This window comes from Nycticebus coucang, chromosome 4 (genome assembly GCF_027406575.1).
Source record: "Nycticebus coucang isolate mNycCou1 chromosome 4, mNycCou1.pri, whole genome shotgun sequence".
In the NCBI taxonomy this organism is placed as follows: domain Eukaryota; kingdom Metazoa; phylum Chordata; class Mammalia; order Primates; family Lorisidae; genus Nycticebus; species Nycticebus coucang.
The window spans coordinates 26,320,197-26,335,806 of record NC_069783.1 but is presented as its reverse complement, the minus strand read 5'-3'; the positions used below and the strand labels follow the sequence as shown (position 1 = coordinate 26,335,806).

Here is a 15,610-nt window from a genome sequence, read left to right as displayed (position 1 = left end):
GGGATAATATCAAGTAAAATAAGGGTCACTTGAACTAAAGCACTGTGATCCTGTGACAGGATGATAACCAAGATAGCCACTAAGTGGGTGGCAAATACAGTGTAGCAAAGCTAGACAAAAAGATGATTCACATCCCAGGTGGGATACAGAGAAATGTCACAAGATTTTACCACACTACTTAGAGCAGCTCACAACTTAAGACTTATGAATTATTTATTTCTGGAATTTTCCATTTCAGATTTCAGACTCAGACAAGGGTTGGCCCAGGTATCTGGAACCATAGAAAGTGGAAGAGTGGATAAGGGGGACTAGTATAAATGGCATCACCACCTACTCAGTTACTTAAGTCAGAAACCTGGTGGTCATCCTTGATTCCTCTCTGTTACTATTTAATTTTCTTGACATAATAATGGATTGTATGAAAACTACATTTAACATCTTCCCAAGATATTGGTCCTCTAGAGAACTAAGGAAAGGAAGTCTGAAAACACGATGTGGTGCTTTTGTTGTATTTCCTGAGTATTTTCCTTGGAAGAAGGAAAGTTCTATATTAAACTTAAGAGTACAAGTTGTTACAGAAAGTGAAGAAATGTGATCATTTAATGTATTGCTAGACATTTTGGGTGTTCAAAACAACCCATGCTTATCTGTTCCTCTAAACCAAAGATAACAGTCCCTTAAAACAAGCAAACAAACAAAAATCCATTCCATTTCATCTTTTCCTGAAAGATTTGGGTTTAAATTACCTCAAAAAGAATAGCCTCTATGCTTATATAAGTTCTAGAATCTGATGTGAAGTGTTTTGTTAAATAAATAGCTACTCCATATATTACCACTTCTGAAATCTGTAATCAAGTGTAATTATACTATGGAATAAAATCTGAAAGTTGATACAATTTTAATAGGATCTTATACACACTGTAAAAGTATTTTAAAACCATGAAACATAGGAAAAAAAAACTTTAGTCTGTAAGAGGAGAAACTTTACTTAAATATGGTGTAAGAAGAAGATATTGAAATATAGCAGGTTGGCCTTTATTGTTACAAATATTTATGTACTTTTATAACTAATGAGTCTCTCTATTCTTGTTATTAATAACATTTAATTCTATTGTCAGTAAATAAGCAAAGTTCTGGGCAATTTTAATGTTTGTGTCCAAGACATAAAGACTGAAAGATCTACTCTTCCTCTTAAAATGAAAAGTAATAGAATTTGAGAGAATATTTACATTTTTAAAAGTAATTTACACCTATTGCCCATTTCTAATTAATGAAAGAATATGTCAGGTTCATAAAACCTTGCTAATCACCTAAATTAGGTAATGGTACACAGATAAATAAGATGGCATGAAGTCTGTCCTTAAGGAGTGCCTAGTACAGAGACACTTCTATGCAAAGTTAAAAGAAAAAAATTAAGATGATAAAAATGTGTATCGGGCGGCACCTGTGGCTCAGTTGGTAGGGCGCCGGCCCCATATACCGAGGGTGGCGGGTTCAAGCCCGGCCCCGGCTGAACTGCAACCAAAAAATAGCCGGGCCTTGTGGCGGGCGCCTGTAGTCCCAGCTACTTGGGAGGCTGAGGCAAGAGAATCGCTTAAGCCCAGGAGTTGGAGGTTGCTGTGAGCTGTGTGATGCCATGGCACTCTACAGAGGGCCATAAAGTGAAACTCTGTCTCTACCAAAAAAAAAAAAAAAAAAAAAATGTTAAGTGATCATCTAGTATTTAAATGATCTCAAATGCACTGTATGTTAAATTACTGAAAAAGGAGATAGTAACCACAAAAAATTTCAATCTAAAATTTTACAAAAACAGGAATAAAATTTTCTACCTCAAAAAATTTTAATTCAATCTAATAATCTATAATATCCAATGTATGTGATATAAAATAAACTATACAGAAAAAGGGAAAAATACATGGGATGATGTAGCAGTACAGAGTTTTATTCAAATGAAATAAAATAATAATTTTATTATGGTTTCAGGAATCATAAATCTAAAAAACTTCAATTTGAATTAGCTATCTGCTTAAAGTGACTTCTGAGATACAAGCAGCAAATACTACTTAATACAGTGAACAATTAGCTAAAATGATTTTCCATATCTATCAAGAAACTATAAAATATGAAACTTGTACAATAAGCAAAAATGGGTGATGATTCCTAAAAAGACATGCTACATGTACACACACACACACACAAGCAGCTACATAGTCTTTGTTTTATAGTAGCTATTACTTGAAGTATAATCTTATTTTCATCCTTTCCTACATAAGTACAAATTTTCCTTGCCAAGAAGGGAATGGCATTATGTACTGGGAACCACTGTTTACTACACGGGTGGGGCCCCAAAGTTAATACAGTTCCATTTCTAACTTGTTAGAAGCCTAGACAGTTAAATCTGTCTTTAAAACAAATACACACACACACCCCTACCTTCCAAAACCCAAAACAAAACAGCTTTCAGCTTTCACAAAGAGGTAGGGTCTAATCAAGACACGTGTGTGTCCCAGCACATTCTGCTAGATCCAAACAGTTTCCACTGAGATCAAGGAAAAAGTCCTGCTTGTTAGAACTTGTATTAGCTATATTGGATGCACTTTGTACCAAAAAATGGAAGAAGGCTAGGGTAAATAAGATGTCATGGAGTCTGTCCTTAAGGAGTGCCTGGTATAGAGACACCTCTACACAAAGTTAAAAGAAAAAATTAAGATGATAAAATGTGTATGAAAATGCTGGTTTCCTAAGAGTTTGTAGGATAAAAAACCTTCAAGGTTCAAAGCTGGTATGTTTCCAAGGGTCTTTGAACTGAAAAAATCTGTAATTACCATAGGCACAGCCTTCAAAAATTATCCTTTTTCTTGGCCTTTATTAAACCTCCCATTTCCAAACACCTTTAAGGACATACACACTTCGAGGGCGGCACCTGTGGCTCAAGGAGTAGGGCGCTGGCCCCATATACCAAAGGTGGCTGGCCAGGAAAAAAAAAAAAAAGACATACACACTTCTTTAAGTAAATATCTATTTAGCTAAATGTATACTGTAAGTATGAATAAAACTTACAATTGACAAAGAAAATTTATATCTCAAACAAGTTAGAAAATCCGAATTCACCTAAATTAATGGAGTATCTCTGTGTGGTCATCAGGCATCTTCTGATGGTCCTTGTCTGCTTGAGTGACCATTCCCTTCATAAATACTTCACACTTTCCATCTTCCCTTGCCCCTACTAATGCCATAGAGGTTAGCAGAGAAAAAAGAGATTGAAATAGTGAGTAGAAACAAAAATCAGGCTATTTAAGATTTATTACAGTGTAACATGGCACTATTTCTTAGGTAGTGGGTAGGGAAATGATCCTGGTTTAATCTCACACACACACATACAAATTGAGATTTTGCTCCATAAGTCCTAGTCTTGGTTCTCCTTTTCTAACAATTAACAAACTCTGTGTATCTGTTCAATGAAGAAATATTCAGTGTTTTTCAACAAGGGGTAATTTTATCCCCCGGGGTACAGTTAGCAATGTCTACAGACATTTTTGGTTGTCACGACTGGGAGGTAGGGGGTAGTTCTACTAGCATCTAATGGGATGGGCAGAGGCCAAGAACACTGCTGAACATTCTGCAGTGCATATGACAGCCCCAGACAAGAAAAGAATTATCTAGCCAAAATGTCAATACTGCTAACGTTAAAAAACCCTGAGCAAGGGAAGAGCAATCCATCACAAATAAATCCATGTTTGCTCTCTATGAATTGTCCCCTACCTCAACTCCTAATGGTCCCAGCAATTTGCTTCAAAATAACTAAGCCTTACAGCACCAATTTTAAAAATTAGAGCAAGTGTAAACTGATAGAATCTTCTGAGTAAAAAAAATGTAAATACATAGAAATATATGTCTATTTACACACACACACATATATATATATATATATATATAAACTCTTGGACAGTCTTTGTCTCAGCAATACCACTTCTAAGACTTTATCCCAAATTAGATATATGCATGTGTGTTTATGGATGTTTAGTAGAGCACTTGTTACAAGAGTCCCAACCCACTCCTCAAAAAAAGTTAAAAACAATCTTTATATCTAGCACTAGCAACTATTGGTTAAATTACAGAACATTCATTTAATGGAAACCTATACATTTTTTATGGATGATGTGGGTCCACAATATGTAGTTAACTCAAAGCCAATTATGAAAATTACTGAGAATCTGAATTGATGAATGTCATATTATTATTAATAGTCAATTCTTGGGGGTGGTATTTTGTGAGTTTTTCCCTTCCTATTTTACATACATTTAAACTCAGTACATCTTTTACAATGAGCATGCATTTGTGGGAAAAAAGTAAACATTTCTATTTTTTTAAAAAAAGAAAAAATAACAATTGTTGATGGTGTAAGAAACCTTGGAGATTATCCAGAACATTATTCCCTTGAGAAATGAGAAGATGGAGGATTAGCGCATTTAAGTCACAACTGTTAAGTGGCGGAGCCAGGTCAATACCAGAGGATTCATCCTTGGAGGGGAAAAGAAGGGATCACAGAGAGTGACAATGAAAATTGAACATGAGCAAAAGTATTTATAGATGAAGTTAAATGATATATGCAATTTTCTTCAAAATAATTCAGTTTGAGGGAGAGGAAAGAAGGAAGATAAAGTAAAAACAGAGAGGCCTTGTAATAATTATTGAAATTAGGTAATGAGTTACACGACAGTGCGCTATAGTATTCGCTCTACTTTTGAATGTTATATTTTTCTATAATAAAAAGTTTCTTAAGCATGTTGAATATGTATTTTCTAGCTATGTAATATGAAAAGCCCTGGAATGAGCTGGCAATGAGCATCCCAAGAGCCTAGGGCTGTGACAATTAAATATTTTCCATTAAAGGAACCAAAGGTATTTTTGAAAAATGATTGGCTTCATATTTGGCTCAGAAAATATATAAGAAGAATTTCAAATATCCTGGCATGCCAGACAAAAAAGGACTACTAGAGATCAGCAGCCAACCTGAAGAGGCTACAGCTGGATTAAAACTGGACCATTTGAACTCCAATAAGGGTGGGAATTGCAATAAATTGAAACACATCAATCATATTTTAAATCATGTTTTCAACATGCATTTAAATATATGACAGATTGATTAGTCAACTGTGAAGGATAACAGGTCAATTAATTATCTTGAAAACCGAGCAAATAAAAACAAGAATTACATTACACATTTATCCTGTCTTTCCAATATGAACTGTACCAATAGATAACCAAACAGTAGGTAAGGGGGACATATTTACTTATAAAATTATTCCAGCAAATAAATGCAGTGAGAAACAAAGGATACAATTATGGTATCATCATTTTGCAACCTCTGATGAATTAATGGATCTAGGCAACAAGCACCAATAACTGCTGGCATCACAAAAAGAATGACAACTACACATTATGTGTCTCTGGATAATGTAATCTTACCAAAGGATCTGAACCTAGATCTTATTAAGCCTTTCAATACAGCTGGCAATTTGTAGGAAATACATAGAAACATGATGAGCTGCAGACTATGAGTCTGAAGACTTTACTGACTGCAGGAAACTCTAAGTTAATGACCTGGGTTCTTGACTGAAAAAGAAAGAAATGAAGAGGAACCTAGAGTTTGGAAGGGACTAAAGATGTATCAAATTTTAAAGAATCAGCCTTGAGAAACAATTTATGAAGAAGACCCTACTGGCAGTCACAGCAACTACACAAATAAATCAATGGGACCTGATCAAGTTTAAAAGTTTGTGTACAGACAAAGACACAGCAAAGCAAATAGACAACCTATGGGAGAAGGTATTTGCATGCTACAAATCGGTAAAGGACTGATTAACATTAACTACAAAGAAATCGAGCAACTCAACAAGAAAAGTTTAAACAACTCCATTTGAAAGTGGGCAAGAGACATGAACAGAAACTTCTCTTATGAAGATAAAACTAATGGCCAAAAAACACATAAAAATGCTAATTATTTCTAATTATCAGGAAAATGCAAATTAAAACCACACTGAGATGTCACTAACCCCAGTGAGAATGGCTCACATCTTAAAGTCCCAAAGCAACAAATGCTGGCGTGGATGTAGACAGAAAGGAACACTCATGTATTGTTGTGGGGCTGCAAACTAGTCCCTCTTCTGTAGAAAGTAGTATGGAGATCCCTCAAAGAACTTAAAGTAGACCTACCTTTTGATTCTGGAATTCCTCAAATGAGTATTTACCCAAAGGAAAAAAAGGCATTTTATAAGAAAGACAATTGCACCCTAATGTTCATACCAGCACCATTCACAATTGCAACGATGTAGAAACAACCCAAGTGCCCATCAATACACGAATGGATTAATAAATGATGGTTTATGTACATCTCAGAATAGTATTCAGCCATAAAAGATGGAGATCTAGTATCTTTTGTAACAACCTGGATGGATTTGGAGACCATTCTCCTAAATGAAGTACATAAGAATAGAAAGCAAGTATCACTTGTACTCAATATTAAGTTGGAACTAGTTTGCTCATATAAAAGCAAATCTCAATGAAATCCAAATCTGGGGGAGAGAAAAAAGGGGATAGGTAAATTCCTACCCAAGGAATACAATACATGGGCACACTGCAAACTTTCTGGGTGAAGGACACATCTATCACTATGACTCCAATATACACTAGCAAATTAAACCAAAACATATGTACCTCTATGATATTCTGAAATTTATTAAACAAAACAAATCAATAGGTAGGACTCAACCATAGTTGAGGAATACACACTTAGGTGATAAAAAACATTAAAATTTTCAAAGATTTTTTTCTTCCTAAGAGTCAATGTAGTGGTTATTTTAGGAGGGAGGAAGAAGGTTGTGATTGCAATGGGGCACCTGGAGAGAAGGCAGAACCCCCAAATAGTGCAACATTTGGAACAGATAATATTATTTTCATTTATAATTGAGGAAGGTTAGGGGGTTTGAGCAACTTGTCAAGGTTACATAGAAAGTGGTAGGTGTGCTAAGACCTGGCTAAGAGCTTGAGCTCTTGGCTCAGGACTTAACTTTTTTTAATTGAGACAGAGATAACTTTGTCACCCTCGGTAGTGTGCCACGGAGTCATAGCTCACAGCAATCTCAAACACCTGGGCTCAAGTGATTCTCTTTCCTCAGCCTCCCAAGTAGCTGGGATTATAGTAGATCACCTGAGCTCACAAGTTTGAGACCAGCCTGAGCTAGAGTGAGACCTCGCCTCTAAAAATAGCTGGGCGTTGTGGTAGGTGTCTGTAGTCCTAGCTACTTGGTAGGCTGAGTCAAGGGAATTGCTTAAGCCCAGGAGTTTGAGGTTGCTGTGAGCTATTACACTATGGCACTATATCAAGGGTGACAAAAAAAAAAGGGATGAGGTCCGTCACATAAACTGAGTACACACTATGTGACAGTCACCTGCCAGCCTAGAGCCCTAAGAAAAGATAAGGCCTGAAAGTATAGTTTTGAGTTCTTAAAACATGTATGTTCAACAAGACCCTTTCTCTATTTGTATATGAAAGATGTATTCTCTGCTTGTTAAATATTTACTCACCATTGTGGTTGAGAAAGTCAGCCACGCTATTTTGTATAGCTGTGATTCATTCATTTTTGTTATTTTATTATACTATAACCATTCCATAACAGATTTATCCATTATGATATTGATGAACATTTGGCTTATTTTCAGTGTTTGGTTGTTATAAAAATGTTAAAAACATCCTTGTCAGCTGGGCGTGGTGGCTCATGCCTGTGATCCTAACACTCTGGGAGGCTGAGGCAGGTGGATTGCTTGAGCTCAGGGAGTTCAAAACCAGCTTGAGCAAGAGTGAGATCTTGTCTCTACTAAAAATAGAAAAAAATTAGCCAGGCGTTGTGGTAGATGCCTAATAGTCCCAGCAACTTGGGAGGCTGAGGCAGGAGACTCACTTGAACCCATGAGTTTGAGGTTGCTATGAGCTGGACTGACACTATGGCACTCTAGCCTGGACAATAGTGAGACCCTTAAACTTTATTTTATTTATTTATTTATTTATGAGACAGAGCCTCACTATGTTGCCCTCGGTAGAATGCCGTGGTATTACAGCTCACAGCAACCTCAAACTCTTGGGCTCAAGCAATTAATTCCCTTGCCTCAGCCTCCCTAGTAGCTAGGACTATAGGCGCCCACTACAATGCCCGACTATTTTTTTTTTATTTTGTTTTGTTTAGCAGGCCCAGGCTGGGTCCAAACCCACAAGCCCTGGAGCATGTGGCTAACCACTGAGCACAGCTTTATTTTTAAAGTTATAGCTTACAAAACCTAAAGCACACAAATCCTTCTTCTTTTTTTTTTTTTACTTTTTCATGGTAATATATATATTTTTTATTGTTGGGAATTCATTGAGGGTACAAAGAACCAGGTTACATTGATTGCATTTGTTAGATAAAGACCCTCTTATCACTGTATACCACACCCCCAACCTCCCCGCTCCTCCCTCCTTCCCTCTCTCTGCTCTCCCCATCCTTCACTCCCTATCATGTACTAGGCCATTAATTGTTCTCATATCAGAATTGAGTACACAGGACTCATGCTTCTCCATTCTATATTCTTATGATGCTTTACTAAGAATAATGTGTTCCACTTCCATCCAGGTTAATACGAAGGATGTAAAGTCTCCATTTTTTAATGGCTGAATAGTATTCCATGGTATACATATACCACAGCTTGTTAAACCATTCCTGGGTTGGTGGGCATTTAGGCTGTTTCCACATTTTGGCAATTGTAAATTGAGCTGCAATAAACAGTCTAGTACAAGTGTCCTTATGATAAAAGGATTTTTTTCCTTCTGGGTAGATGCCCAGTAATGGGATTGCAGGATCAAATGGGAGGTCTAGCTTGAGTTCTTTGAGGATTCTCCATACTTCCTTCCAAAAAGGTTGTATTAGAAACACACAAATCTTGAGCATAACTTTACTTGAGAATAAAGTACAATGAACTTTACACATGAAACACTGTTTTGTTCTCCTGGTTTTAAATGTCCATATAAAGAGAGGAACGTATAACCTCTTTAAGGAACTATCTTTCAGCGCAAAGCCACGTTGTTGACACGATTGATAAGGAAGGTATTTCTAAGACTGCAGTAGTAAGACTGCTGGAGCTGGGGATACAAAAGTCAGGAATGATGCTTCTTTGTCTCTGAAAAAATTACAACTTCCAGGATTTCTGAAGAGAGCCTTTGAAGGTGGGAGATGACAAAGTGGGTTCTCTCCATGGAAAAAGAGACTTGCATGGGCATTAGAGGAGGAGCTCTCATGGATAAAAACTTGTCAGGTTAGCTAACAAAAGGAAGAGCTTTCATGGCACCCAGAGTAAGCAGAAACAGACACCAGAAAGCTACTGTGCAAATGGAAAGATTTTTCTCAGCGCAAAAAGGAAAACTAATGTGAAAAAGTAATTTGATTATAGCTAGATTTAATGAAGCTATGTGACACTGTGCTTAAAGTCTAACTCTTTTTAAGTTTATTTCATGTGACAGTTGAGCTTGAATTTATTGTGTATATCATAGTAATCAGTATATGTCCTGTCGATTTAAGCATTCTTATAACAATCATATTAATAGTAACAGAAATAGTAGGATAACAAATTAAGAAGAGTTCTATGGTACTTGCTGAACTAACCAGTTACATATATTAACTTAATCTTACAGCCACTTTTGGAGGAAGGTAGTCATAACCACATGTTTTTTCAGATGAAGAAACCAAGGCACACAAGTAGTAAGCAGCAGAGCTGGGGCACTGACATTACCGTGTGTCTGCATTTATCCACTACTTAAAGTGTAAACGACTACAAGAGATAGCCACAGAACATTCAGACATATTTTACAATCTGCCTAATACCAAGAAACGCACCAGATAGTCTCCAGTGTCCCCTTTCTTTTCATGCAGTTGTTGAAAGAGGGAACTAAAGAAGGGGCTAACAAGAAAGATCTTGTGGAAGAGAATAGAGAGGAAGAACAGAACAAATGCAGGAAGCATGCAGCTGAGGGCCCCCAGTATGAGGATAGTAGATGATGATGGAACTTGGCCCACTAGCATGTAAATTTACATGGATTGCTGTCTTTATTTTTAGTTTGCTTGGAGTCCCTATAATCCCAAAAGGTGAAAATGTAATTAAGATGCACCCCCGCTTCATCTCTCTCATACACAGATGCATACCACTTACTTTCCATTAAAATGTCCTTTGAAATAAGAGTGGAAAAAAATCAGAGCAGAAGTTTTTAAATTCATGCACTCGTTTTTTTTTAGTTTTTATCAAGCCAGTTATTTTGGGTTGCTATTCACTAAAAACTATAAGATATGTCAGTGTCGGGGCCATATGTTGAAAGTCAACGGGATTCTTTTTCTTCTAGCATTCTCTATCTTTCATTGGCAGGTTTTCTTAGTAAGATCTGTCATCTGGAAGAGCTCATTCTGCACAGTTGATGATTTCCATAGGTTATGTTTTCAGGCTGAATCATAATCTTTTGTAGTCATAATCTGCTGAAATTCTCATCACACTCATACAATATTTAAAACATTTTTGGTTTTTTCCAAATTGTAACACAAGGGTTTTTTACCATCTTCACAATTAAACTAATATCAAATTGTCTTGGTAGAATCTTTAATTATGGGGTAGGAGGTAATAAAGTTTTAGAACTTAAAATCTCAAATCTACCACAGAGTTGTAAACATAGTAGTTTATGTATTCTTAACAAAGGTTGTCTGCATCAGCCAAGGCAGTTCACAAATGTTATATTGCGTGACTTGATTCTGATTTATGGGTAAGATTGTTAGAACTTGTATTTTGTGCCTTTGTTACACATGTACATTGTAAATATTGCATAAGAAGATTGGAATGCAATGACCATAAAAATAATTGCAGGCTATTACATAATCAGAAGTCTGTTCCTATTCTTTAATATGCTAGTCTCATCATATGAAGCAAAATATATGTACCGAATAAAAATAGAATGAGTTCTAGAATTATAGCTCCTTTAAGACTTAAGATTTTAATTGCTGTAATTGCGGATCAAGATGTTTCTTTTAAAAAAACAGTAGAAAAAGTAGGGTCTACTCAAATAACATAAGAACTCATCTACATTATCATCAAATCTACACACGTGTACACACTTATTTTCCTTAAAAGAAAATTCTTACAGAGTATATACTATGTTCAGAGCACTGTGCCAGAATATTAAGAAATACAAAGGTGAACTACACCCTTTCTGCCATAAGGAGCTCTTACATACATCAGCCCTTCTTTCCTATTTGTGTTATCTGTGGATCACTTCATGAGTCCTGTGTAGTCTCCATTAACCTGTGCTCCTTCCCTCCATGTGCCCTTCCCCACTGAAATCTTAAGGTATCACTTTGCACCTTAACATTTTAAAACTTCACATGACATTTTGGCATGTACTAATGAAGTCGAAACCCTTCAATGTGGCATTCCACAGAACGGAATCTTTCTTTTCTTTGAACAGAATTCAAACTTATTAACCTATAGGCTCATCCTCAAACTTTCACTCTTCCTGGAGCTGACAGTTGTGTAAAGATACATCTGATAGGTAAGATCTCAACAGGCAGAAATTATAATGTAGAGCATTGGAAATTGAGGAAGACACAAAATGAAGGAAGTATATGATGTGTTCAGATTAATTGTTATGACTGGAGTGTAAAACTGATGTAAGTAAAGAGCTACAGAAATATAACACCCATGGATTTTTGGATTCTAGTATCTATCTATCTTTCTCTCTACCTACCTACCTACTTAATACCTGTGGTAGTTTTAAAATATGTCCACAAATCCTTTGATATTTCTAACTTCAAGAAACTGCTTTTTCTAACTGCTTTTTCCCTTAAGTGTAGACTGGACTTAAATAACTTTAAATGAAGTAAATAAAAGGAAGGGACAGTGTAAAAATCTCAGACACTAGGTCATAAAAAGCACTGTGACTCTTTCTTGGATTGCTTGCTCAGGAGAAAGCCATGTTGTTAGGACACTCAAGCAGTCTAAGGAAAGGCCCACGTGGTGAAGAACTGAGCTCTCGTAACAATAGCCATGTGAATGAGCCATCTAGGTAGTAAGTCTCCAGCCCAATAACTCCTCTGATGACTACAGTCACTGCCAACATCCTGTGAAACTTCAGAGACACTGAGTTGAAATTTATCAGCTAACTCACTCCCAAATTCCTAACCCAGGAAATTTGTGAGATAATGAATATTTATTGTTTTCAGCCACTAAGTTTTAAGTAATGTATTGTGCAGCAATAAATAACAAACATAATAACTATTGATAAATGTCTACCAGGAAGAATGTTATGGTCATGCATGTTGGCTCACACCTGTAATCCTACCTCTCTGAGAGGCCATGGCGGGTGGATTGCTTGAACTCATGAGTTTGAGACCAGCCTGAGCAAGAGTGAGACCCCTGTCTCTAAAAAAAATAGCTGGGCACTGTGGTGAGCACCAATAGTCCCAGCTACTTGGGAAGCTGAAGCAAGAGGATCTCTTGTGCCTAAGAGTTTGAGGTTGCTGTGAGCTAAGACACTATAGCACTCTACCAAGGGTGACAAAGTGAGACTCAAATTAAAAAAAAAAAAAAAGAATGTTAATGAATTCAGGATATAAACTTAAATTTTTATGACAATATTCCAAATAGTAGTCTAAACAATAAATAACTTTTAAACTGCAGTATTACTGATATGAATAATAAGCAACAATGAGGATACAGGCTACATTTATCATACCTACCACCATATACATCCTCAGCATCAAGTGCAATGCCCAACTCAAAGTAACAATTCAATAGAGAGTACTGAATAGATGGACAGATCCTTTTCCAAGGATGGCTCGGAATGAGATTTTCTTATAATATTATAAGAAAATGGCCCTGCATTTCTCAGCAAAAAGCAAATCTAGGCAAGACAAATGAAGAGAAAATATAATGCCCTCAAACTTTCTATATTTAATGTATTACTTTTTAAAATTATTTTACCATTATATTGCAAAATAAAATGCAAACACCAAAAACCAAATACAGCTTAGTAATTATTAAAAGACAAATACCGTTGAAAGAATCACCCAGGTCAAAAATAGCACTTGGTCAGCAACTCCAATAGCCTCTCCAGGCTGGTTGTGTGTGTGGATATAGGTTTACTTTCCTTCATCTAAAAAAGGAAAGAACTAGACTATTTAACTAGACTATCAGAAATACAGAGGCAAGATTAAAGGAGAACCAGACCCAGGGAGGGCAGAGCCTGTCATAGCCAGGATCTCACGAGCACCATTCCTATGGCACTGAGACTTGGCTGCCAGTCATAGCACCCATGAGTGATAAGAAGAGCTGTCTGATAAGATCATGAATAAGAAGACTCTCAATGCAAGTTTAATACCTTTCTTAAAAATTTTAATGCATGGTATAAAAGAGGCATGGATGGAATTTTCAAGTAAGAAAAGGTGGTAGTTATAGTAGCAGGTTCAGACCTAACACTTGTAGTCAGCATTCCCGCTTTGTAGATTTTAATTTGGGGTAGCTTTTTGTTACACTGCCTACTAAAATTAAACTGCCTTGATTTGTTATGTTATAGTCTAATAATGAAACTTCTGATAGTGTGCTAATGAGGTAAATGAACTAAGTTGAACTGTTAGCGGTGTGTCATCAAATATACATTATTTTACTTATGGATTATCTGGATGCACTAGCATAAAAGTTCAACTTCATTGGGCGGCGCCTGTGGCTCAAGGAGTAGGGCGCTGGTCCCATATGCCGTAGGTGGCAGGTTCAAACCCAGCCCCGGCCAAAAACCACACACACACAAAAAAAAAAAAAAAAAAAGTTCAACTTCATTCATGTTAATTCTCAAATATATAGGTCTATGATAGTTTTCTAAAATAGATCAACTATCAATTAAACATTAGAGTATAGCAATCATTCAAAAGGATAATTCTAAAAAACAAAAATAACCTCATGTTGATTTCTAGGTATTTGCAACATTCGTTATGTCAACTAGAAAACACCAAATCATTCTAAACTTACCACAGTAATTTGCCTAACTTTATTCAGTTTGGAAAACAGATCTCACGCAGCCTTAACAAGGCTTCGAAATCTTTCTCTTTAATGATGTAATTGTTTGAAGGTGCTAATAAAATTTCCTGGACAGGCTGATATATTTCAAATGAAAGAAGATTAGATTACTCTACCAGTTTACAAGACTGCATGCAGGTACCCACAAGATATGCAGGACCAAACTAGGTTCCATTCAGTACCAAGTGACCTGCTGAAGTTATTTTTTAGAAAGAGAAGAAGGTAAAATACCACATACGGGTCTCCACCAAAAAGTTCCTGTAAAAAAATAAGTATTTTCACAATTTCTTTGTATCAGAAGCTACAAAGAACTACGTTAGGCATTGAAATTGCATCCCATCATGCAGCAAAAAAGTGACTGCTATACAGGTAGCTTCCATGGCAATCTCTTGGTACAAAGAGTGTGGGCTTTTAAGTGAGACAGATCTGGTCTGAAATTGAGGCCCTGTCAAATATAGTTAGAATAACCTTGGGTAACTCATTTACCTTTTCTCAGCTTGGATTTCCTCATCTTTAAAAATTGAGGATAATAATGTCTTAGTGTATAGGTAAATATTTTTCTGATTATAATGGACAGAAATCAAAATCATAGTCATAAAAAAAGGTCAGAGGAGAGGGGCTCAAAGACTCCAAATTACTGGTTATAGAAGCTTGAGCCAAAATAGTTCCTCAAACCCAAAACCTCACCACTGACAGTACTCTCTCTCTCTAAACCTTTATTTCTCATCTTTGCTTCTTTTTCTGTGTTGCCTTCCTTCACCCCCACTGTATTGAGCTGAATTGTTCAATATGGTAGCCATTAACCCAATGTGGTTATTGAGCATTCGGAACATGACTAATCTGAATTGACACATGGAAAGAGTAAAATACAAACCAGATTTCAAAGACTTAGCACAAAATATACACAAGCATATACATAATACGTATTATTAATAATTATTTCAATTACATGTCAATATAATACTTGAGTATAATAGGTTAAACAAAACATTATTAAAGTTAATTTCATCTGGTTTTTTTTTCATTTCTTTTAATGTGGCTATTAGAAAATGTAAAATTACATATGTGGCTTGCATTCTATTTCTACTGGACAATACTACCTAACGGCTTTTCCCATGTGATGAAAAACATAGGTGCCTGTAGTCCTGGACTCAATTCATTCACTTTATAAACATCTCAGCAAAGAAAAAATATTTTTTCCCTTCCTACATCAGTTTTTCAATGCCCTAGGAAGAACTCTGGCTTGGGAAGCTTGGATCACACATCCAGTTCTCAGACTAATTTCATCCCTGGCAGGCACTAGAGCTGCGGTTCTGAACCTTCCTAATGCCATAGCCCTTTAATACAGTTCCTGTGGGTCGCGACCCACAGGTTGAGAATCGCTGCACTAGAGGAACTATGAACAGCCCTACCAGAATCACATGGGAAAAAGTAGGGAGAAGAACATAGGCATGGGATACTATTACAAGAAAAA

The 15,610-nt window shown here is 36.3% G+C and overlaps 1 protein-coding gene across 3 annotated transcripts in view; it reads right to left on the bottom strand.

The window, feature by feature from the left end:
* Positions 1-15,610, bottom strand: part of BABAM2 (BRISC and BRCA1 A complex member 2) — a 474,143-nt gene that overhangs the window by 234,258 nt on the left and 224,275 nt on the right. The window lies entirely within an intron of this gene.